Source organism: Sardina pilchardus, chromosome 22, assembly GCF_963854185.1.
Source record: "Sardina pilchardus chromosome 22, fSarPil1.1, whole genome shotgun sequence".
NCBI lineage: Eukaryota > Metazoa > Chordata > Actinopteri > Clupeiformes > Clupeidae > Sardina > Sardina pilchardus.
Genome location: NC_085015.1, coordinates 1,272,250 through 1,298,557, shown reverse-complemented (window position 1 = coordinate 1,298,557; position 26,308 = coordinate 1,272,250). Strand labels below are relative to the sequence as shown.

Sequence of the window (26,308 nt, the reverse complement as noted above, 5' to 3'; positions counted from 1 at the left end):
TGTCGAGGTGAGTTTAACAAGTAGCCTATAATTTCATTGGCATATTCTAAAAGGCTGTGAAAGATATACAGATATTTTAATACCAGTTCCTATCTATAGGCCTTCCTTATTTGGTAGGCTACTGACTAGACATTATTGAACAAACATACTCATCTGATAGATAGATAGATACTGTAGATAGATAGAAGGGGAAATTCAAGCCAAGGGGAAATTCAAGAATATGTAGGCTATTAGGCTATCTCAGTAGGTTAAAGTATTTTTAGATACCTCCCTGAAATTACTTTTTGCAGGTTGTGATGTCTTAGCCTATATATTGTAAACGTTACTGCAATAAAGTGAATATTGGCAAAACCGGTTGCCATTTTTATGTTGAGGCGGCGGGGGGCTTAGTTTAAAAAGTAACTAAATAATCTAACTTAGTTACTTTTAAAATCAAGTAATCAGTAAAGTAACTAAATTACTTTTTAAAGGAGTAATCAGTAGTCAGTAATCGGATTACTTTTTCAAATTAACTGTGGCAACACTGCATACGGGTAGTTGATGCATGTAGAAAACTTACCGTAGTACAGGGCAAGGTAGGCAGACGAGAGGCGAGGAAGCAGGTTTGGACTGTGTTGAGTGCAGCAGCTTCCTACTTGGCAGATGGCTGCTGGCTGCTGCCTGTTGCTCACTGGACTTTTTACACGCGCGCGGTGGTCAGTACTCGCATCTGAGTTGTGGAGGTTACTAGTCGTGCATGTCAGGTTTTAGACCCTGTCGATTCAAGTTTGGCTACTTTTAGTTACTTTATTTCTGTAGTAAGCACACTAAGTCAACTGAGGGGAAGTAATGTATACTTGTGTTGTGTTTAGGGTTGCAAAGGGGAGGAAAATTTCCGGTAAATTTCCGGAAACTTTCTGGAAATTTTCCATGGGAAGTTAAAGGGATATTCCGCCATTTTCGGAAATAAGCTCATTTTCCACCTCCCCTCGAGCAAAACAATCGATAATTACCTTGTTCCCGTTCATCCAGCCATTCTGTGAGTCTGGCAATACAACTTTTAGCTTCAGCCTAGCATAGATCATTGAATTGGATTAGACCGTTAGCTTCTCGCCTGCTAGCATCATGCTTACAAGTGACTAAGATTTCTGATAATTTTCCCATTTAAAACCTGTCTCTTCTCAAGTTAGAAAGTGCAAGTACGGTTGCAAGTTGCTAAAAAAGCTAGTAGCACAAAACAATAACAATGACTAGCTAGCATACTACTGCCCATCGTGGCTCGACAGAAATGTGACAGCACTTGTGAAGTTGAGTTGCTAAAAAAAGATTTTATTAATTCACACTGACCATACTTATTATATTATAATATTATGAACATACCCAACAAGGGAGAATGGAGGCCATGTATTAATTCACATTGACCATACCCAACAAGGGAGAATGAGGGCCATGTTCTCCTGTTCTGGAGAAATGTCCAGCACTAAGAGACAGCTTGCACATGTCTGGGGGGGGTGGACGTATGAGATTTAACGAGACTAAAGGATCACGGCATAAGCATCCCAACTTTCAACAAAATGTATCCCAAGAGCCCGGAAGGAACGTGAGGTATATGTTCAGCAAAGATAAAGCAAAGCATTAAGAAATAACACATTAAGAAATAACACATTCAATATTCAAAAGTTTAAGCAATGCATTAAGAAATAACACATATTCAATATTCAAAAGTTTAAGCAATGCATTAAGAAATAACACATATTCAATATTCAAAAGTTTAAGCAATGCATTAAGAAATAACACATCCAATATTCAAAACAGATTGTGTGATTGCATTTTTATTTGTGGGTTAAGTTTAAGTTTAAGATTCACTGTGTAACACATTGAAAACCAATGAACTGCATGGCAAGATAACATATTAAACAATATGAGGAGCTCTAGCTACTCCAAGCATGACAATAACTTCTATATAATATCCCATAATTACTAATCATTATAGAATTAGCAATCGTGTGGAGTACTTCTGACTATCTGTCACAAACTAATAACATGAGTTTTTAAAAAAAACATAAATGTCACATTACTAACCACTGCGTATGAGTTGCCAGCTAAACCAGTAATTGCAGCTTTTGAGATTTGGTGACAGCATTGATTGAAACAGCGCTTCTGATTTGGTTTTGATTTGATGATATTTCTTATAACCCTAATCACGCTTTTTATTTGATTTCTTATAACCCTAAACACGCTTTTGACTTGATTTCTTATAACCTAATCACAATTTTGATTTGATTTCTTATAAGCCCTAATCACTATCGTTGCTAGGCGACGCCGTGGCGCTGCTTTTGTGGCGACCAGCTTTGCTGGCATAGTGTTTTTTGTTGTATTGTTTGTGTTGTCGGTGTTTTTGACATTTTTGTGTTCCTGCATCGTCTTCCTCTTTGTTTTTGGGTCATGCCGATATGAGATGTGTTGCTGCTCTTGGTCTCAGTGGGACACGGCAGACTTTTTGGAGTTGCATAGTGACGGAGCGTGGGGGGACGCCACATTTGTTTTCGTTGGATTCCATCGGACGACCGCAACTTCTAAAGGCTGCTTTTGGTTCCATCTGCCGGATTTTCTGGATGGACAAGTGGAGGCGGTCTTCCAGATGACGGCCGACCTGTCGGATACACAGTTTCTACTGGGTCGGAGAGACCTGCACGGTTGTTTGCGGGCATGTTCGTGGATGGGCCTGTGGAGTGGCCTATATTCCGACGGTCGCGAGGACGAGGGAGGCGAGGCTTCAGCGCTCCGTTGGGGCTGGATGGAGACGGATGCAGCGCTGGAAAGGCTGTCTTCATGTCAACAACCGCGGGTGCTCTACAGCCGTCATTCGAGAGATGGACCCCCCTCCTCCTCTCTCTCCTGGGACTAGGGGACTGGACCCACACACACACACACACACACACCCTTGTCTGTCCTGTTCTCCCCTTGTCTTGTCTTGTTTGTCTTATATGTTGTGCGTCTTATGTGTCGCTATGCCTGCATGAGAAATTGCCCCTCGGGGATAAATAAAGTTTTTTGAATTGAATTGAATTGAATTTGATCAAATTAAATTCCTTCAAATCCTCTCCACTTACAAGAATTATTAGGTCCCTGGTTTAGGGTGAGAGGAACAACACACACACACACACACACCAATACACACATACAGTACACACACACACACACACACACACACACACACACACACACACATAGCTACAGGAGGTAGGTCTGCACTTTATAAAGAGAGTGGTTATGGAACACATATGAAGTTTACTGGATTATATCTATATAATTACATAACATAACATAAACGGCTGCAGGGCAACACACACATACGTACATGAAACATACATGCTGTCGGGGGTCCTCCGAATTGCTGATCTGCAGGGTCGCTCACTGCTTCAGACTGCTCGGTGCTTCTGCTGCTACATCTGGTGCTCTCCAGACGGCCTGCCTAGCGCCGTCTTCGTATGGTCTGATAGCTAGGCTAGCTGACTTGAGTGCAGTCGATTGGACTAAGTTGACGTGGACTTTTCTGTTTTTTTTTGTTTGTTTGTTTTATTATTTATTTGACATTTGTTTATTTGTTTGTAGTATGTCTTGTATGTCTTTTATTATTTATTTGACATTTTGTTTTGCCTTGTGTTGCAAGTGTTTTTGTTAATCTATGTTATTGTATTATATGTTAATTGTTGTCTGGTGTCTGTCTTTGTATGTCTTGATGTCACGGGTACGCAGGCGATTACGCCGCTCCGTCCGGCATCTTTTGTCTTATGTCTTGTTATTTTGTAAATTTGTTTGTTCTTTGTTGCCACGGGTACGCTGGCGACTACGCCACTCCGTTCGGCACTGTCTGTGGTCTGTGCATGTGAAATCCACTATGTTTTTAGCAAAGATTCTAGAATTGTTCTAGAATCTTTGGTTTTTAGTGGTTGTCTTGTCTGTATGTGGCGGATGCTACAGACTTCATTCATCCCCCTGCAGTAAGCTACGGTAATATAATTGTGATGTACATAAAGCCGCTTGGTGGTTAATATAGAGGAAGCTTCAGTTGTCTGCAGTTGGCACAGTTGGCATCGGCAGCGGATAGAGGGGTGGGCAGCGGGTAGAGGGGTGGGCAGCGGGTAGAGGGGTGGGCAGCGGGTAGAGGGGTGGGCACGGGTAGAGGGGTGGTCCTTGGGCAGCGGGTAGAGGGGTGGTCCCTGGGCAGCGGGTAGAGGGGTGGTCAATGGGCAGCGGGTAGAGGGGTGGTCAATGGGCAGCGGGTAGAGGGGTGGGCAGCGGGTAGAGGGGTAGAGGGGTGGGCAGCGGGTAGAGGGGTAGAGGGGTGGGCAGCGGGTAGAGGGGTAGAGGGGTGGGCAGCGGGTGGGCAGGTGGTCCCTGGGCCGTTGGTAGGCAGGTGGGCTCAGTTCAGATGCGCTTGTAAACGTGAATCAATCGGTTGCACTTGAGGTCGATGTTCTTCCTAGAATCCACTGACAGACATCACTTGTCTAAGTAGCAGTCTATATGTGCATATAGATATGGATGAGGCGGTTTACAAAAAGATGAACGTAGTTCCCATGCACTTGGTGAGCCGGCTGCAGACACACATACACACACAATGTGTTAAAACAGAGTAATGATGGTTGCTGAAATAAATGCATGGGTGAGCTGAACATTGCTTTATTGGGTTAATCCTTGGGGGAAATTCTCCCATCTAGTAGTGAAATGGTATATTGCAACAGAGTTTAGCTCCAAGCACAATTTACCAGCTACAGAAGCTGTCTCATAAATGTCCACTGACACGATAAGATGTCATGAATACACAACTAGGGATGCACGATAATATCGGCAAGGCGTCGGTATCGGCCGCTAAAAGCTTTAAAACTTAATTATCGGCATATATGAAAATTTCTGCCGATATACCTGGCCGATAAGGTGATGTGCAATTATGATGCGCATGCAGAGTTACAGATGTCTAGTGCGATGGAATTTCTGTATATTTGTCATGTTGTGTCAAGAATGTGTTGTAAACATCACAGTTTCAAAGAGGTAGCCTAACATGCGTGTGCACAAGTCATACCCTCCCCTAGAAGCTAGCCTGTGACTGTGCCTCTTTATTTCTCACACACGTATATGCAGCAGCGCCATAAACAGCGAGACTTGGCTGCTAGTTTAAGTGATGCTATTGTAACACATAGGCTAATAATATCAAGTTGATTTGCTCACGTGCATCTCTGAAATATGTGTTGCTAACCTATCTAGGCTATGGGATCTAGGTAATTTAGGCCTACTGGGTTTAACGTTATTTAGAAATTAGGCTATGCAACCTTGGCAAATCTGGAGAGAGCTCCTAGTGTCTTAATCTTGGAACGCATGCCTCCATTTTGAAATAGCCTATAAATAACATTTCTAAGCGCAACAGACTTTTTCTTCACAGAGAGAACGCATCATACTATCAATACATTCATTACAGAACCATACGACACTGATATTTGCTCATTGAAAATAATGAAAAATATATAATTTATGAATGTTGCGTTTGCCAAAGAGAAAGTAATCATCTCCTATATGGCTATCCTAAGCGATCAAATGTGTTAATATAATAGGCTACATTACAGCAAATACACTACATACGTGCAGTAAGAGTATTATGTCCGAGATAGTCCGTGTATTCAACTCTTCAACTTTCTAATCCACCGCCAATTTACTGCTGCACGTTGCTATGCCGCCTGAAAAACTTGCGTACATGAGTTGAGACTAGAGGTGAGATTCGAGCGTAGCCACCGATCACGTTCACATTGATAAATGCCATGCTTCGCATGGAGATAAGCGTACGCCTGTCACACGCCTGTTTTAGGTTGTACGCACGTTTCATAAATGAGGGCCAGTGAGTGAGAGTGTGTGAGAGTGTGTGTGGTGTGTGTGTGTGTATGTACATCTTGGTGGGTAAGAGAGAGAGAGGGAGGGAGTGGTGTGTGGGTTTATGTACATCTTTGTGTGTAAGAGAGAGACATTGAGTGAGTGTGTTACTAACCCCACGATCAAGATTCCACAGACGATCAAGAAGTTCTCGAATGTTCAATATGATTGTAACTGCTACAGAGAGAGAGAGAGAGAGAGAGAGAGAACGAGAAATAAATACACACGCACACACACACATGAGCAAATATACACAAATGTGAACACACACACAGTCCAACACAGAAATGTCAGGACACAGTTCAATCGACTGAAGGGCAGCCGTGGCCTACTACACTTGGTTGATAAGCCTGATTTACATTTTATATTTAGATTTACATGAACATACTGACCTCTAGTGGTGTAAGATGGTTGAGAAAATGATCACACACACATCAGCTAGACAGACACTCTCTTGCACACATTCTCCAACAGCTATTCTTCTGTCAAACTGTCTCGCAATAACGCTAGTATTAGGATACACTGAATTGCTTAAAGGGACACTTAACCGATTAGCATTAAGCTTTGTATCTTTAGAAAACCAGTCATGTTTTTGAATGGTCATGCATCATTCCCTCAGTTTGCCTTGAGATGGGAGAAATACAGATTTCAAAGTTGGACTTTCAGCTTTCAATGATGTAAAAATCATCATTTTACATCATTGAAAGCAGGAAGTCCTATTCATGGGTTCCATTGAAATCCGTATTTCTCTCAAGGCAAACTGAGGGAATGATGCACGACCATTAGAAAACATGACTGGTTTTCTAAAGATACAAAGCTTAGTGCTAATCGGTTAAGTGTCCCTTTAAACCAGTGGTCCCCAAACTATGGCCCACGGGTGTGTGTGTGTGTGTGTGTGTGTGTAAGTGTGTATCTGCAGGTGAGTGTGAGAGCAGTGAGCAAAGCATGCCTCTTGCAAGTCCCTTTGAGTGTGTATGTCTGTGTGTGTGTGTGTGTGTGTGTGTGTGTGTGTGTGTGTGTGTTAGAGCATGGAAACCCGACCGAAGCCCGATGAGTTCGGTCGGAGTCGGACAAATATTTAGAACTTATGTTCGGGCTCGGGCCGGACCCGGACACCAGGGGTCTCCAACGTGGTGCCCGCGTGGTGCCACGCTCTAAAAACATCCTCCGTTGTGACGTTTTTAATCATTTAAACCATTTTAAAAATGTATTTAGACAATAATCTGTAGCCTTAACTACATTAACATTAACATTAACTTGATATTGGTGGTGATACCTTAAGTTGTAGGCCTAGCTGGTTAACTTTTAGCCTTTGGCTCAGAATACCTTTCCCATTTACTCGACAACGGAAGTGGAGCGCATATACATGCTGCTCGCACACATGCAGAAAAAACAAGCTCGCTCGTCTGGTGTAGCAAATGGAAGCATGTCTTCGCTAAAGTTCTGTGCCCATTCCGTGTTTGTCCCATACGGTTCTGTTTGTGCATGATTGTTCAAGGACTGAAAAACGTTTGCTTTACTGTAGCGCACGGGCCTTTTCTCCTCCGTGTAGCGCTGGAAATCGTGTGGCATGTAGGCTATGCCATGATCCAATTAACCTACCGGGCGCAACATGTTGTCAGATCATGGAGACGTGCAATAACTATAAAAGGCGTCTTCATAAGTTAGGGAAGGTGGTGTTGGTGATTGCTATTGAAATGTTAAAAAAAAACAGTTGTCCACTGAAATCAGAACTTAAACCGTCTCAAAATTCTTAATGGTGAGTATTACCTTAAAAATGTAGCTAACCTAAATTATTAGTTGCACAAAACATTTTTTTTTGTTGTTAAAAAATAAATATTAGGTTCCCCATGCAAACTTTGAAATGAACAAACTGAACAAGATGTTGGTAGTGTTGTATATTGATATTAAAATACTGAAGAATCAGATGAAAATACAGTTGTTTAAAATATATAAAGGCGAATGGGCCTACAGCACATAATATTGATAATTTGACATTGTAAATCACCCACTATTTAGGAGGGTTACCCTCGCATAAAAGGTTGTGAGGGGCTGTTCGTTTCTAATGGGTAGCCCTCCATATGATTTTGAGTTCTTCGGGTAGCCCTCATCCCCAAAAAGGTTGGAGACCCCTGCATCAGCGCGATAAGACATTTGAAATGTAAAATGAAAAACAACTTATTACAGTGCATGAAAATGCACTGCACTGTTCTTCCTAGGCTTCTTCTTATTAGAGTGCATGAAAAATGCACTCTATTGTTCTTCCAACTATTCTTATTATTATTCTTCAACGCTTTTTGTGCTTTTAATGCGGCTTCAACGGTTTAACTTTGAAACTTCATTCAAACTGTGTCGCGTAGATCTTACTTCGGTGACTTGGGCTTTGTATTTTTCAACTTTGTAACTTTTATACTTTTTAAACTATTTAATTAAAACTATCAAAATTTCCCCATAGACTTAACATTATGATTATGACATCACCGATTAGAATCCTATGCCAGAAATCTCTCTCCCAGGCTTTTAGAATCCTATGCCAGAACTCTCAGGCTTCTAGAATCCTACTGTATGCCAGAACTCTCTCTCTCTCTCAGGCTGGCTCTGATAAGACTACAGGTCCTGTTCAACGGTTCCCTGTGCCCAAAACTGTTTCAAAATAAAAATCCTCACTACCATAATTCACTATCAAATCGTTCAACCATTTAAACTACTCAACTATTTAACTGTTCAGCCATTTTAACTGTCAGTTGTCATCAACTATTTAAACTACTCAACTATTTATACTCAACAGTTTAACTGTTGCTATTCCAACTGTCCGTTTTCATCAACTTTGACTCCCTCCAACTGTTTCTACTGCCTGAAGCTAAATTCACTATTAATTAATTCAACTATTTAAACTACTCAACTATTTAACTGTTTGGCTATTCCAACTGTCCGTTTTCATCAACTATGACTCCCTCCAACTTTTTCTGCTGCCTGAAACTAAATGCACTATTAATTAATTCAACTATTTAAACTACTAAACTATTTAACTGTTTAGCTATTCCATCTGTCAGTTTCATCAACTATGACTCCCTCAAACTAAATTCACTATTAATTGATTCAACTATTTAAACTACTCAACTATTTAACTGTTTGGCTATTCCATCTGTCAGTTTTCATCAACTATGACTCCCTCCAACTGTTTCAAAATAAAAAGACTACAGATCTTGTTCAACTGTTCCCTGTGCCTAAAACTGTTTCAAAATAAAAATCCGCACTACCATAATTCACTATCAAATCGTTTAACCATTTAAACTACTCAACTATTTAAATGTTCAGCCATTTTAACTGTCAGTTGTCATCAACTGTTTAAACTACTCAACTATTTAACTGTTTGGCTATTTCAACTGTCAGTTTTCATCAACTAGGACTCCCTCCAACTGTTTCTACTGCCTGAAACTAAATTCACTATTAATTAATTCAACTATTTAAACTACTCAACTATTTAACTGTTTGGCTATTCCAACTGTCAGTTTGCATCAACTATGACTCCCTTCAACTGTTTCTACTGCCTGAAACTGTTTCAAAATAAAAGTCTTCACTAAAATAATTCACTATTACTTAATTCAACTATTAAAACTATTCAACTATTTAACTGTTCAGCCATTCTAACTGTCAGTTGTCATCAACTTTGACTCCCTCCAACTGTTTCCTCTGCCCACAACTGTTTCAAAATAAGTCATCAGTGTCATAATTCCGTATTTCATAATGTAACTATTTAAACTATGCAACTATTTAACTCTTTAGCCATTCCGACAGTTGTCATCAGCTATGTATTCCACCAACAGTTTCCTCTGCCCACAACTGTTTCAAAGTAAAAGTCCTCACACAATTATTCTCTATTAAATAGCTCAACTATTTGAACTACTCAACTGTTTAACTTGTTGCTCATTCCAACTGTTAATTGTCAATAACTATGACTCCCCTCAACCTTTTCTCTACTTCACCTCTATCTTTGTCTCAATTTTCATGCACTCGTAATTCCCTGGAATTGCTTTCTCTAGTTATTACAGTGCATGAAAATGCACTGTACTGTTCTTCCTCGGTCTTCTTCTTCTTATTATTACAGTGCATGAAAATGCACTGTACTGTTCTTCCTATTCTTCTTATTACAGTGCATGAAAATGCACTGTACTGTTCTTCCTAGGCTTCTTATTATTACAGTGCATGAAAATGCACTGTACTGTTCTTCCTAGGCTTCTTATTATTATAGTGCATGAAAATGCACTATATTGTTCTTCCTAGGTTTCTTATTATTAGAGTGCATGAAAATGCACTCTACTGTTATCCGGTTTCTTCTTATTATTATAGGCGATTATTATTCTTCTTCTAACGCTTTTTGTGCGTGCAATTCAGCTTCAACCGTTTAACGTAGAAACTTCATTCAAACTGCGCTGCGTAGGTCTTACTTAGGTGACTTCAGCTATGTATTTTTCAACTTTGTAACTTTTATACTTTTTGAACTATTAAATAAAAACTATTACAATTTTCCCATAGACTTAACATTACATTATGACATCATAATAGGGCAATTAGAATCTTATGCCAGGTGGCCAGTCCAGGTGCAGCAGCTCTCTCTCTCTCAGGCTTTAAGCATACAATCTCATTAAGACTACAGATCCTGTTTCATACTTCCTCTGTCCACAACTGTTTCAAAATAAAAGTCCTCACTGCAATAATGCACTATTAAATCGTTTATCCATTGAAACTACTCAACTATTTAACTGTTCAACCATTCCAACTGTCAGTTATCATCAACTATGCCTCCAGTCAACTACATGAAACCTCCATGTACCTAGCAACCAACATAGCAACCGTTAAAATGAAGCGTTTATGACCGTTTCCATAGCAACCAACATGATTTTACTACAGTAACTTCTTTATTCCTGATAGTGGCCACCATAGATACCATATCAACAAATGTTTCAAAATAAAAGTCCTCACTAGCAAGTTAGCTAGTTAGCATGGTTAGCGTTGTTAGCATAGTTAGCATTTTTAACATAACTGCTAGAAATGATTAGCTAAGTTAGCTAATCAACCTGGTTAGCATAATTAGCATTGTTAACATAGTTAACATTTTTAGCATAACTGTTGGAAATGATTAGCTAAGTTAGCTAATCAACCTTGTTAGCATTGTTAGCATAGTTAGCATTGTTAGCATAGTTAGCATTTTTAACATAACTGTTAGAAATGATTAGCTAAGTTAGCTAATCAACCTTGTTAGCATTGCTAGCATAGTTAGCATTTTTAGCATAACTGTTAGAAATCATTAGTTCAGTTAGAACTGTAATGTTTAAGCTTTAAACTGTCTACCTTCACACTATCAGCTTTCTTTAAATTATGCAACCACCATGTTTACCCTAGCTACACCTTAGTAACTATATCTATGGCTATGGCTATGGTTATTTAGCAGACGCCTTTGTCCAAAGCGACATACAAATAAATAACAATACAAATTAAATTAACAGTGAACAATTACAAACTAGGGAGAATAGTAATATTATCAGTAAAACAATAATTTTAAGCACTAACCTAATGAGAAATAAAACAGTGAAATGAGAATAGCAATCAAATAAGTCACTCAGTTAATTATATATAATAATAATAACTAAAGCATGGTATGGCTAAATTTAAGGACAATAGCAAAATAAATTTCAAATTCTATCAATAGACAAATTATAACAAAACAATACTATTATACAAACCATAACACATCACAAACTCAAAGGACTAAGTGCATATTAAATAAATATGCCTTAAGACCCCTCTTAAAAGATCCAAAGCTGTTGCTGGAACGGAGAGCACTGGGCAACTCATTCCACCAACACGGAACCACTGAAGAATAGGATCTACAATTTGACCTAGCATGTATGGTTGGTCGACATAACAGACGCTCCTCAGAAGATCGCAATGGGCGGTTGGGAATGTACATCGTGATTAAAGAACTGAAGTAGCTGGGAGCAGATCCAGTCAGTGTCTATATCTACATTATCTACTGTATCTATACATTTTTGCATTTTCATGCACTCGTAATTTCCCTGGAATTACATTCTCTAGTTATAATTCTTTTTCTTCTAACGCTCGCAATTCAGCTTGAACCGTTTAACGTAGAAACTTGATTCAAACTTTGCTACGTAGGTCTTACTAAGGAGACCTGTGCAATATATTTTTCAACTTTGGAACTTTTATACTTTTTAAACTGTAAATTAAAAACTATTAAACATTTCCCCATAGACTTAACATTGCTCATTATGACATCACGGCAGCAATTAGAATGTTACGCCAGGTGGCCAGTCCAGGTGCAGCAGCTCTCTCTCTCTCTCAGGCTACATACACTGGCTCTCTTAAGACTAGCCAGTTAAATTGATTACACCTGTATCTGTATCCACTACTCTCAGTAGAGAGCTGTGTCTCTCCAGTCTACATTATAAGGCACATTCCATCCAACTTTCTATCCATTCATCTTCTTCAGACCATTCACTCATCCACCCATTAAACTGTCTATCAACATCTATTAAACAATCTGCCTATCAACATCCATTAAACTCTCTGTCTATCAACATTAATTAGACTATCTACATTCAACTTTTAAATGATTTACTCTGTCTCAGGCTTTAAGCACACTCTCTCTTAAGACTAGCCAGTTAAATTGATTACACCTGTATCAACTACTCTCAGAGAGCTGTATCAGTGTCTCTCTTAACAAGAATATAAGGCACATTCCATCCAACCTTCTATCCATTCATCTTCTTCAGACCATTCACTCATCCACCCATTAAACTGTCAATCAATATCTATTAAACAATCTGCCTATCAACATCCATTAAACATTCTGTCTATCAACATTAATTAGACTATCTACATACAACTTTCAAAGTATTTACTGTGGGTGCCTCTCAAGCAGCGTTTATATGTCCTCCCTCGCTCCTCGATCCTCAATGATCTACATAAAGAAAGATAGAAGAAGGGCTAGACTATCCCATTGTTGCCGCTCCATCATTCTTTATGTAGATCAGTGAGGATCGAGGAGCGAGAGAGGACGCGTAAACGCTATATGAGAGGCACCTTCTGTCTCAGGCTTTAAGCATACAATCTCATTTAGACTACAGATTCTGTTTCACTACTTCCTCTGTCCACAACTGTTTCAAAATAAAGGTCCTCACTGCAATAATACACTATTAAATAATTTAACCATTGTAACTACTCAACTATTTAACTGTTCAACCATTCCAACTGTCAGTTATCAACTATGCCTCCAGTCAACTACACGAAACCTCCATGTACCTAGCAATCAACATACCAACCATTAAAATTAAGCGTTTTTGACCGTTTCCATAGCAACCAACATGATTATGCTGCAGTAACTTATTGCTTCCTGATAGTGGCCACCATGGATACCCTAGCAACAAATGTTTCAAAATAAAAGTCCTCACTAGCAAGTTAGCTAGTTAGCATGGTTAGCATAGTTAACATTGTTAGCATAGTTAGCATTTTTAGCATAACTGCAAAAAACATCTAACTAAGTTAGCTAAACAACCTGGTTAGCATTGTTAGCAATTTTAGCATAGTTAGCATTTTTTGCATTATTGCTAGAAATCATCAGTTAAGTTAGCTAATCAACCTGGTTAGCATTGTTAGTTTTAGTTAGCATTGTTACCATAGTTAGCATTGCTAGCATAGTTAGCATTTTTAGCATAACTGCTAGAAATCATTAGCTAAGTTAGCTAATCAACCTGGTTAACACTGTGAGCATAGTTAGCGTAGTTAACATTTTTACCATTACTGCATGAAATCAGTAGCTAAGTTAACCAATCAACCTGGTTATCATTGTTACCATAGTTAACATTTTAACATGAATAGAAATCAGCAAATCAAAATGTTTCAGCTTTAAACTGTCTACCTTCACACTATCAACTCTCTGTAAACTATGCAACCACCATATTTACCCTAGCTACACCTTAGTAACCATATCTACATTATCTATCTATTTTTGCATTTCATGCACTGGTAATTCCTTGGAATTGCATTTCTAGTTAAACTTCTTCTTCTAACGCTCGCAATTCAGCTTCAACCGTTTAACGTAGAAACTTCATTCAAACTTTGTTGCGTAGGTCTTGCTTATGCCATATGTGCTTTGTATTTTTCAACTTTGTAACTTTTATACTTTTTAAACTATTAGTTAAAAACTATCACCATTTCCCCCATAGACTTAACATTGCTCATTATGACATCACGGCAGCAATTAGAATGTTACCCCAGCTGGTCAGCCACCTGGGCACCAACTGTCAGTTTCTCTCAGGCTCCTCTCTGAAGACTACATATTCTGTTCCCCTGTATCCTCTGCGCACAACAGTATCAAAATAAGTCCTCCTAATTCCATCCAACTTTATATCCATTCATCTTCTTCAAACCATTCACTCATCCACCCATTCTAAACAGTCTGCCTATCAACAACATCAATTAGACGCTCTACATTGAACTTTTAAACAATCTACTCTGTCTCAGGCTGGCTCTCTTAAGACTAGCCAGTTAAATTGATTACACCTGTATCTGTATCCACTACTCTCAGTAGAGAGCTGTGTCTCTCCATTCTACAAGAATATAAGGCACATTCCATCCAACATTCTATCCATTCATCTTCTTCAGACCATTCACTCATCCACCCATTAAACTGTCTATCAACATCTATTAAACAATCTGTCTATCAACATCCATTAAACTCTCTGTCTATCAACATTAATTAGACTATCTACATTCAACTTTTAAATTATTTACTGTCTCAGGCTTTAAGAGTACACGCTGGCTCTCTTAAGACTAGCCAGTTAAATTGATTACACCTGTGTCAACTACTCTCAGAGAGCTGTATCAGTGTCTCTCTTAACAAGAATATAAGGCACATTCCATCCAACCTTCTATCCATTCATCTTCTTCAGACCATTCACTCATCCACCCATTAAACTGTCAATCAATATCTATTAAACAATCTGCCTATCAACATCCATTAAACATTCTGTCTATCAACATTAATTAGACTATATACAACTTTTAAAGTATTTACTGTGGGTCCCTCTCAAGCAGTGTTTATATGTCCTCCCTCGCTCCTCGATCCTCAATGATCTACATAAAGAAAGATAGAAGAAGGGCTAGACTATCCCATTGTTGCCGCTCCATCATTCTTTATGTAGATCAGTGAGGAGCGAGAGAGGACGCGTAAACGCTATATATGAGAGGCACCTTCTGTCTCAGGCTTTAAGCATACTATCTCATTAAGACTACAGATCCTGTTTCACTACTTCCTCTGTCCACAACTGTTTCAAAATAAAGGTCCTCACTGCAATAATACACTATTAAATCATTTAACCACTGAAACTACTCAACTATTGAACTGTTCAACCATTCCAACTGTCAGTTATCATCCACTATGCCTCCAGTCAACTACATGAAACCTCCATGTACCTAGCAACCAACATAGCAACCATTAAAATTAAGTGTTTATGACCGTTTCCATAGCAACCAACATGATTATACTGCAGTAACTTCTTGTTTCCTGATAGTGGCCACCATGGATACCCTAGCAACAAATGTTTCAAAATTAAAGTCCTCACTAGCAAGTTAGCTAGTTAGCATGGTTAGCATAGTTAGCATTTTTAGCATAACTGCAAAAAATCATAAACTAAGTAAGCTAATCAACCTGGTTAGCATTGTTAGCAAATTTAGCATTGTTAGCATAGTTAGCATTTTTAGCATTACTGCTAGGAATCATCGGTTAAGTTAGCTAATCAACCTGGTTAGCATTTTTAGTAAAGTTAGCATTGCTAGCATAATAAGCATTTTTAGCGTAACTGCTAGAAATCATTAGCTAAGTTAGCTAATCAACATTTTAACATGAATAGAAATCATTAGTTAAGTTAGAACTGGAACGTTTCATCTTTAAACTGTCTACCTTCACACTATCAACTCTCTGTAAACTATGCAACCACCATGTCTACCCTAGCTACACCTTAGTAACCATATCTACATTATCTATCTATTTTTGCATTTTCATGCACTGGTAATTCCTTGGAATTGCATTTCTAGTTATTATTAAACTTCTTCTTCTAACGCTCGCAATTCAGCTTCAACCGTTTAACGTAGAAACTTCATTCAAACTTTGTTGCGTAGGTCTTGCTTATGCCATATGTGCTTTATATTTTTCAACTTTGTAACTTTTATACTTTTTAAACTATTAGTTAAAAACTATCACCATTTCCCCCATAGACTTAACATTGCTCATTATGACATCACGGCAGCAATTAGAATGTTACCCCAGCTGGTCAGCCACCTGGGCACCAACTGTCAGTTTCTCTCAGGCTCCTCTCTGAAGACTACATATTCTGTTCCCCTGTATCCTCTGCGCACAACAGTATCAAAATAAGTCCTCCTAATTCCATCCAACTTTATATCCATTCATCTTCTTCAAACCATTCACTCATCCACCCATTCTAAACAGTCTGCCTATCAACAACATCAATTAGACGCTCTACATTGAACTTTTAAACAATCTACTCTGTCTCAGGCTGGCTCTCTTAAGACTAGCCAGTTAAATTGATTACACCTGTATCTGTATCCACTACTCTCAGTAGAGAGCTGTGTCTCTCCATTCTACAAGAATATAAGGCACATTCCATCCAACATTCTATCCATTCATCTTCTTCAGACCATTCACTCATCCACCCATTAAACTGTCTATCAACATCTATTAAACAATCTGTCTAACATCCATTAAACATTCTATCTATCAACATTAATTAGACTATCTACATACAACTTTTAAAGTATTTACTGTGGGTCCCTCTCAAGCAGCGTTTATATGTCCTCCCTCGATCCTCGATCCTCAATGATCTACATAAAGAAAGATAGAAGAAGGGCTAGACTATCCCATTGTTGCCGCTCCATCATTCTTTATGTAGATCAGTGAGGAGCGAGAGAGGACGCGTAAACGCTATGAGAAGCACCTTCTGTCTCAGGCTTTAAGCATACAATCTCATTAAGACTACAGATCCTGTTTCACTACTTCCTCTGTCCACAACTGTTTCAAAATAAAGGTCCTCACTGCAATAATACACTATTAAATAATTTAACCATTGAAACTACTCAACTATTGAACTGTTCAACCATTCCAACTGTCAGTTATCATCCACTATGCCTCCAGTCAACTACATGAAACCTCCATGTACCTAGCAACCAACATAGCAACCATTAAAAAGTGTTTATGACCGTTTCCATAGCAACCAACATGATTATACTGCAGTAACTTCTTGTTTCCTGATAGTGGCCACCATGGATACCCTAGCAACAAATGTTTCAAAATAAAAGTCCTCACTAGCAAGTTAGCTAGTTACCATGGTTAGCATAGTTAGCATTGTTAGCATAGTTAGCATTTTTAGCATAACTGCAAAAAATCATCAACTAAGTTAGCTAATTAACCTGGTTAGCATTGTTAGCAAATTTAGCATTGTTAGCATAGTTAGCATTTTTAGCATTACTGCTAGAAATCATCGGTTAAGTTAGCTAATCAACCTGGTTAGCATTGTTAGCATTGCTAGCATAGTAAGCATTTTTAGCGTAACTGCTAGAAATCATTAGCTAAGTTAGCTAATCAACATTTTAACATGAATAGAAATCATTAGTTAAGTTAGAACTGGAACGTTTCATCTTTAAACTGTCTACCTTCACACTATCAACTCTCTGTAAACTATGCAACCACCATGTTTACCCTAGCTACACCTTAGTAACCATATCTACATTATCTATCTATCTTTGCATTTTCATGCACTGGTAATTCCTTGGAATTGCATTTCTAGTTAAACTTCTTCTTCTAACGCTCGCAATTCAGCTTCAACCGTTTAACGTAGAAACTTCATTCAAACTTTGTTGCGTAGGTCTTGCTTATGCCATATGTGCTTTGTATTTTTCAACTTTGTAACTTTTATACTTTTTAAACTATTAGTTAAAAACTATCACCATTTCCCCCATAGACTTAACATTGCTCATTATGACATCACGGCAGCAATTAGAATGTTACCCCAGCTGGTCAGCCACCTGGGCACCAACTGTCAGTTTCTCTCAGGCTCCTCTCTGAAGACTACATATTCTGTTCCCCTGTATCCTCTGTGCACAACAGTATCAAAATAAGTCCTCCTAATTCCATCCAACTTTATATCCATTCATCTTCTTCAAACCATTCACTCATCCACCCATTCTAAACAGTCTGCCTATCAACAACATCAATTAGACGCTCTACATTGAACTTTTAAACAATCTACTCTGTCTCAGGCTGGCTCTCTTAAGACTAGCCAGTTAAATTGATTACACCTGTATCTGTATCCACTACTCTCAGTAGAGAGCTGTGTCTCTCCATTCTACAAGAATATAAGGCACATTCCATCCAACATTCTATCCATTCATCTTCTTCAGACCATTCACTCATCCACCCATTAAACTGTCTATCAACATCTATTAAACAATCTGTCTATCAACATCCATTAAACTCTCTGTCTATCAACATTAATTAGACTATCTACATTCAACTTTTAAATTATTTACTCTGTCTCAGGCTTTAAGAGTAGGCTACTCTGGCTCTCTTAAGACTAGCCAATTAAATTGATTACACCTGTGTCAACTACTCTCAGAGAGCTGTATCAGTGTCTCTCTTAACAAGAATATAAGGCACATTCCATCCAACCTTCTATCCATTCATCTTCTTCAGACCATTCACTCATCCACCCATTAAACTGTCAATCAATATCTATTAAACAATCTGCCTATCAACATCCATTAAACATTCTGTCTATCAACATTAATTAGACTATCTACATACAACTTTTAAAGTATTTACTGTGGGTCCCTCTCAAGCAGCGTTTATATGTCCTCCCTCGCTCCTCGATCCTCAATGATCTACATAAAGAAAGATAGAAGAAGGGCTAGACTATCCCATTGTTGCCGCTCCATCATTCTTTATGTAGATCAGTGAGGAGCGAGAGAGGACGCGTAAACGCTATATGAGAGGCACCTTCTGTCTTAGGCTTTAAGCATACAATCTCATTAAGACTACAGATCCTGTTTCACTACGTCCTCTGTCCACAACTGTTTCAAAATAAAGGTCCTCAATGCAATAATACACTATTAAATCATTTAACCATTGAAACTACTCAACTATTGAACTGTTCAACCATTCCAACTGTCAGTTATCATCCACTATGCCTCCAGTCAACTACATGAAACCTCCATGTACCTAGCAACCAACATAGCAACCATTAAAATTAAGTGTTTATGACTGTTTCCATAGCAACCAACATGATTATACTGCAGTAACTTCTTGTTTCCTGATAGTGGCCACCATGGATACCCTAGCAACAAATGTTTCAAAATAAAAGTCCTCACTAGCAAGTTAGCTAGTTAGCATGGTTAGCATTGTTAGCATAGTTAACATTTTTAGTATAACTGCAAAAAATCATCAAGTAAGTTAGCTAATCAACCTGGTTAGCATTGTTAGCAAATTTAGCATTGTTAGCATAGTTAGCATTTTTAGCATTACTGCTAGAAATCATCGGTTAAGTTAGCTAATCAACCTGGTTAGCATTGTTAGTAAAGTTAGCATTGCTAGCATAATAAGCATTTTTAACGTAACTGCTAGAAATCATTAGCTAAGTTAGCTAATCAACATTTTAACATGAATAGAAATCATTACTTAAGTTAGAACTGGAACGTTTCATCTTTAAAACGTCTACCTTCACACTATCAACTCTCTGTAAACTATGCAACCACCATGTTTACCCTAGCTACACCTTAGTAACCATATCTACATTGTCTATCTATTTTTGCATTTTCATGCACTGGTAATTCCTTGGAATTGCATTTCTAGTTATTATTAAACTTCTTCTTCTAACGCTCGCAATTCAGCTTCAACCGTTTAACGTAGAAACTGCATTCAAACGTTGTTGCGTAGGTCTTGCTTATGCCATGTGTGCTTTGTATTTTTCAACTTTGTAACTTTTATACTTTTTGAACTATTAAATAAAAACTATTAACAATTTCCCCATAGACTTAACATTGCTCATTATGACATCACGGCAGCAATTAGAATGTTACCCCAGCTGGTCAGCCACCTGGGCACCAACTGTCAGTTTCTCTCAGGCTCCTCTCTGAAGACTACATATTCTGTTCCCCTGTATCCTCTGTGCACAACAGTATCAAAATAAGTCCTCCTAATTCCATCCAACTTTATATCCATTCATCTTCTTCAAACCATTCACTCATCCACCCATTCTAAACAGTCTGCCTATCAACAACATCAATTAGACGCTCTACATTGAACTTTTAAACAATCTACTCTGTCTCAGGCTGGCTCTCTTAAGACTAGCCAGTTAAATTGATTACACCTGTAGGCCTATCTGTATCCACTACTCTCAGTAGAGAGCTGTGTCTCTCCATTCTACAAGAATATAAGGCACATTCCATCCAACATTCTATCCATTCATCTTCTTCAGACCATTCACTCATCCACCCATTAAACTGTCTATCAACATCTATTAAACAATCTGTCTATCAACATCCATTAAACTCTCTGTCTATCAACATTAATTAGACTATCTACATTCAACTTTTAAATTATTTACTCTGTCTCAGGCTTTAAGAGTACTATGGCTCTCTTAAGACTAGCCAGTTAAATTGATTACACCTGTGTCAACTACTCTCAGAGAGCTGTATCAGTGTCTCTCTTAACAAGAATATAAGGCACATTCCATCCAACCTTCTATCCATTCATCTTCTTCAGACCATTCACTCATCCACCCATTACACTGTCAATCAATATAAAACAATCTGCCTATCAACATCCATTAAACATTCTATCTATCAACATTAATTAGACTATCTACATACAACTTTTAAAGTATTTACTGTGGGTCCCTCTCAAGCAGCGTTTATATGTCCTCCCTCGCTCCTCGATCCTCAATGATCTACATAAAGAAAGATAGAAGAAGGGCTAGACTATCCCATTGTTGCCGCTCCATCATTCTTTATGTAGATCAGTGAGGAGCGAGAGAGGACGCGTAAACGCTATGAGAGGCACCTTCTGTCTCAGGCTTTAAGCATACAATCTCATTAAGACTACAGATCCTGTTTCACTACTTCCTCTGTCCACAACTGTTTCAAAATAAAGGTCCTCACTGCAATAATACACTATTAAATCATTTAACCATTGAAACTACTCAACTATTGAACTGTTCAACCATTCCAACTGTCAGTTATCATCCACTATGCCTCCAGTCAACTACATGAAACCTCCATGTACCTAGCAACCAACATAGCAACCATTAAAATTAAGTGTTTATGACCGTTTCCATAGCAACCAACATGATTATACTGCAGTAAATTCTTGTTTCCTGATAGTGGCCACCATGGATACCCTAGCAACAAATGTTTCAAAATAAAAGTCCTCACTAGCAAGTTAGCTAGTTAGCATAGTTAGCATTGTTAACATAGTTAGCATTTTTAGCATAACTGCTAGAAATCATCGGTTAAGTTAGCTAATCAACCTGGTTAGCATTGTTAGTAAAGTTAGCATTGCTAGCATAATAAGCATTTTTAACGTAACTGCTAGAAATCATTAGCTAAGTTAGCTAATCAACCTGGTTAGCATTGTTAGTAAAGTTATCATTGCTAGCATAATTAGCATTTTTAGCGTAACTGCTAGAAATCATTACCTAAGTTAGCTAATCAACATTTTAACATGAATAGAAATCACTAGTTAAGTTAGAGCTGGAATGTTTCATCTTTAAACTGTCTACCTTCACACTATCAACTCTCTGTAAACTATGCAACCACCATGTTTACCCTAGCTACACCTTAGCAACCATATCTACATTATCCATCTATTTTTGCATTTTCATGCACTGGTAATTCCTTGGAATTGCATTTCTAGTTCTTCTTCTAACGCACGCAATTCAGCTTCAACCGCTTAACGTAGAAACTCCATTAAAATTTTGACACGTAGGTCTTACTTACGCGATGTGGGCTTTGTATTTTTCAACTTTGTAACTTTTATACTTTTTAAACTATTAGTTAAAAACTATTACAATTTCCCCCATAGACTTAACATGGCTCATTATGACATCACGGCAGCAATTAGAATGTTACCCCAGCTGGTGAGCCACCTGGGCACCAACTGTCAGTTTCTCTCAGGCTTTACAATCTCTCTGAAGACTACATATTCTGTTCCCCTGTATCCTCTGCGCACAACAGTATCAAAATAAGTCCTCCTAATTCCATTCAACTTTATATCCATTCATCTTCTTCAAACCATTCACTCATCCACCCATTCTAAACAGTCTGCCTATCAACATCAATTAGACGCTCTACATTCAACTTTTAAACAATCTACTCTGTCTCAGGCTGGCTCTCTTAAGACTAGCCAGTTAAATTGATTACACCTGTATCTGTATCCACTACTCTCAGTAGAGAGCTGTCTCTCCATTCTACAAGAATATAAGGCACATTCCATCCAACATTCTATCCATTCATCTTCTTCAGACCATTCACTCATCCACCCATTAAACTGTCTATCAACATCTATTAAACAATCTGTCTATCAACATCCATTAAACTCTCTGTCTATCAACATTAATTAGACTATCTACATTCAACTTTTAAATTATTTACTCTGTCTCAGGCTTTAAGAGTACTCTGGCTCTCTTAAGACTAGCCAGTTAAATTGATTACACCTGTGTCAACTACTCTCAGAGAGCTGTATCAGTGTCTCTCTTAACAAGAATATAAGGCACATTCCATCCAACCTTCTATCCATTCATCTTCTTCAGACCATTCACTCATCCACCCATTAAACTGTCAATCAATATCTATTAAACAATCTGCCTATCAACATCCATTAAACATTCTGTCTATCAACATTAATTAGACTATCTACATACAACTTTTAAAGTATTTACTGTGGGTCCCTCTCAAGCAGCGTTTATATGTCCTCCCTCGCTCCTCGATCCTCAATGATCTACATAAAGAAAGATAGAAGAAGGGCTAGACTATCCCATTGTTGCCGCTCCATCATTCTTTATGTAGATCAGTGAGGAGCGAGAGAGGACGCGTAAACGCTATATGAGAGGCACCTTCTGTCTCAGGCTTTAAGCATACAATCTCATTAAGACTACAGATCCTGTTTCACTACGTCCTCTGTCCACAACTGTTTCAAAATAAAGGTCCTCACTGCAATAATACACTATTAAATCATTTAACCATTGAAACTACTCAACTATTGAACTGTTCAATCATTCCAACTGTCAGTTATCATCCACTATGCCTCCAGTCAACTACATGAAACCTCCATGTACCTAGCAACCAACATAGCAACCATTAAAATTAAGTGTTTGTGACCGTTTCCATAGCAACCAACATGATTATACTGCAGTAACTTCTTGTTTCCTGATAGTGGCCACCATGGATACCCTAGCAAAAAAATGTTTCAAAATAAAAGTCCTCACTAGCAAGTTAGCTAGTTAGCATGGTTAGCATAGTTAGCATGGTTAGCATAGTTAGCATTTTTAGTATAACTGCAAAAAATCATCAACTAAGTTAGCTAATCAACCTGGTTAGCATTGTTAGCAAATTTAGCATTGTTAGCATAGTTAGCATTTTTAGCATTACTGCTAGAAATTATCGGTTAAGTTAGCTAATCAACCTGGTTAGCATTGTTAGTAAAGTTAGCATTGCTAGCATAATAAGCATTTTTAGCGTAACTGCTAGAAATCATTAGCTAAGTTAGCTAATCAACATTTTAACATGAATAGAAATCATTAGTTAAGTTAGAACTGGAACGTTTCATCTTTAAAACGTCTACCTTCACACTATCAACTCTCTGTAAACTATGTAACCACCATGTTTACCCTAGCTACACCTTAGTAACCATATGTACATTATCTATCTATTTTTGCATTTTCATGCACTGGTAATTCCTTGGAATTGCATTTCTAGTTCTTCTTCTAACGTATTTAATGCAGCTTCAACCGTTTGACGTAGAAACTTCATTCAAACTTTGTAACGTAGGTCTTGCTTAGGACATCCGTGCTATGAATTTTTCAACTTTGTAACTTTTATACTTTTTAAACTATTAGTTAAAAACTATTACCATTTCCCCCATAGACTTAACATTGCTCATTATGACATCACGGCAGCAATTAGAATGTTACCCCAGCTGGTCAGCCACCTGGGCACCAACTGTCAGTTTCTCTCAGGCTTTAAGCATACAGTCTCTCAGAAGGCTACATATCCTGTTAACTGTTTCCTCTGTCCACAACTGTTTCAAAATAAAAGTCCTCACTGCAATAATACACTATTAAATCATTTAACCATTGAAACTACTCAACTATTTAACTGTTCAACCATTCCAACTGTCAGTTATCATCAACTATGCCTCCAGTCAACTACATGAAACCTCCATGTACCTAGCAACCAACATAGCAACCATTGAAATTAAGCGTTTATGGCCGTTTCCATAGCAACCAACATGATTATACTGCAGTAACTTCTTGTTTCCTGATAGTGGCCACCATGGATAACCTAGCAACAAATGTTTCAAAATAAAAGTCCTCACTGGCAAGTTAGCTAGTTACCATGGTTAGCATAGTTAGCATTATTAGCATAGTTAGCATTTTTAGCATAACTGCTAGAAATGATTAGCTAAGTTAGCTAATCAACCTGGTTAGCATTTTTAGCATAGTTAGCATTGTTAGCATAGTTAGCATTTTTAGCATATCTGCAAAAAATCATCAACTAAGTCAGCTAATCAACCTGGTTAGCATTGTTAGCAATTTTAGCATTGTTAGCATAGTTGCTAGAAATCATCAGTTAAGTTAGCTAATCAAACTGGTTAGCATTGTTAATAAAGTTAGCATTGTTACCATAGTTAGGATTGCTAGCATAGTTAGCATTTTTAGCATAACTGCTAGAAATCATTAGCTAAGTTAACTAATCAACCTGGTTAGCACTGTGAGCATAGTTAGCATAGTTAACATTTTTACCATAACTGCAAGAAATCAGTAGCTAAGTTAACCAATCAACCTGGTTATCATTGTTACCATAGTTAACATTTTAACAGGAATAGAAATCATTAGTTAAGTTAGAACTGGAATGTTTCAGCTTTAAACTGTCTACCTTCACACTATCAACTCTCTGTAAACTATGCAACCACCATGTTTACCCTAGCTACACCTTAGTAACCATATCCACATTATCTATCTATTTTTGCATTTTCATGCACTGGTAATTCCTTGGAATTGCATTTCTAGTTTCACTTGATGTGCGTTTTTGTGATAGGTTTGTAATAGATTATCCTGATTATCCTGATTCCTGATCCTAACAGCATAACATATTTCATCCTATGCGCGAGATTTTTCTATTGCATGCGACAACGAAACACGTACAGTACAGTAAGTGCAGTTGTGAGCCGTGCTAAGATGAAAGATTGCAAACAGAAGTTAGCCTCTGGAGAGTTTAAGACCATCAAAAATGAGAGAGGAAAGGCATAGCATGTAGACCTACATAACTGTGCCCGGCCTCTTGTCCTAACGCGTGCACTTCTTGCTCCGTGTGTGTGCGCTCATGGCTCCGCTTATCTGTGCCGACGTTTCCGAATGCCTTTCAATTGATTGATACAATCGGAATTTCCACACAAGCAATATCCACGTGTGTCATTAGTAGCCTATGCCTATGATTCTAAATGCGGGAAACAATTAAAAATAAAATATCTTATTTTCCGCCACACTACAAACATCTTGGCTATTCAGCTGGGGCTTTAAAGATTTCAGTGCCGGCTGGCTGGTCAGGCAACATGCAGTCCCACATGCTGCCACTCCAATATGCTTTTTGCCAGATGCCATTCCGACATGCTTTCCAAAAATACTGTAAGCGTCCCTGACAATGCTCATACACATTCACACCCGCACACATTGTCAAGCAAACACACACACACACACACACTCTCACACACACAGGTGAGGAGAGACGCATGTCCACCCAAAACACACTTTTACACCCAGTTTCAACTCCAGTCTCATTTTTGACTTCCTTGATGAATCTATTCTGTTTGAGGGAAAGTTTGTATTAACCTATATTTTAATTTATACTACATTGAGTCAGGCTTGTGCAAAATTCAGAATTTAATTGAGAATGACTTCTAAATTCCAATTCAATTCTTGAGTTTGAATTGAATTTGTATTGAGGTCAAAAACAGGATGCAGAATTACAATTTGAATTTGAATTAAAGGATGTAGAATTGAAATTCAATGAAATTCAAAGAAAATCATATACATAATTT

The 26,308-nt window shown here is 38.1% G+C and overlaps 1 long non-coding RNA gene across 1 annotated transcript in view; it reads right to left on the bottom strand.

The window, feature by feature from the left end:
* Window positions 1-1,795: 1,795 nt before the first annotated feature.
* The window catches only part of LOC134070134 (uncharacterized), a 50,560-nt gene continuing 26,047 nt past the window's right edge, over window positions 1,796-26,308 (bottom strand). The window contains exons 3-4 of the long non-coding RNA XR_009936886.1: window positions 6,020-6,081; window positions 1,796-4,580 (exon numbers count right to left, since the gene is read on the bottom strand). This is a non-coding gene — a long non-coding RNA (uncharacterized LOC134070134). The remainder of the gene's footprint in view (window positions 4,581-6,019; window positions 6,082-26,308) is intronic.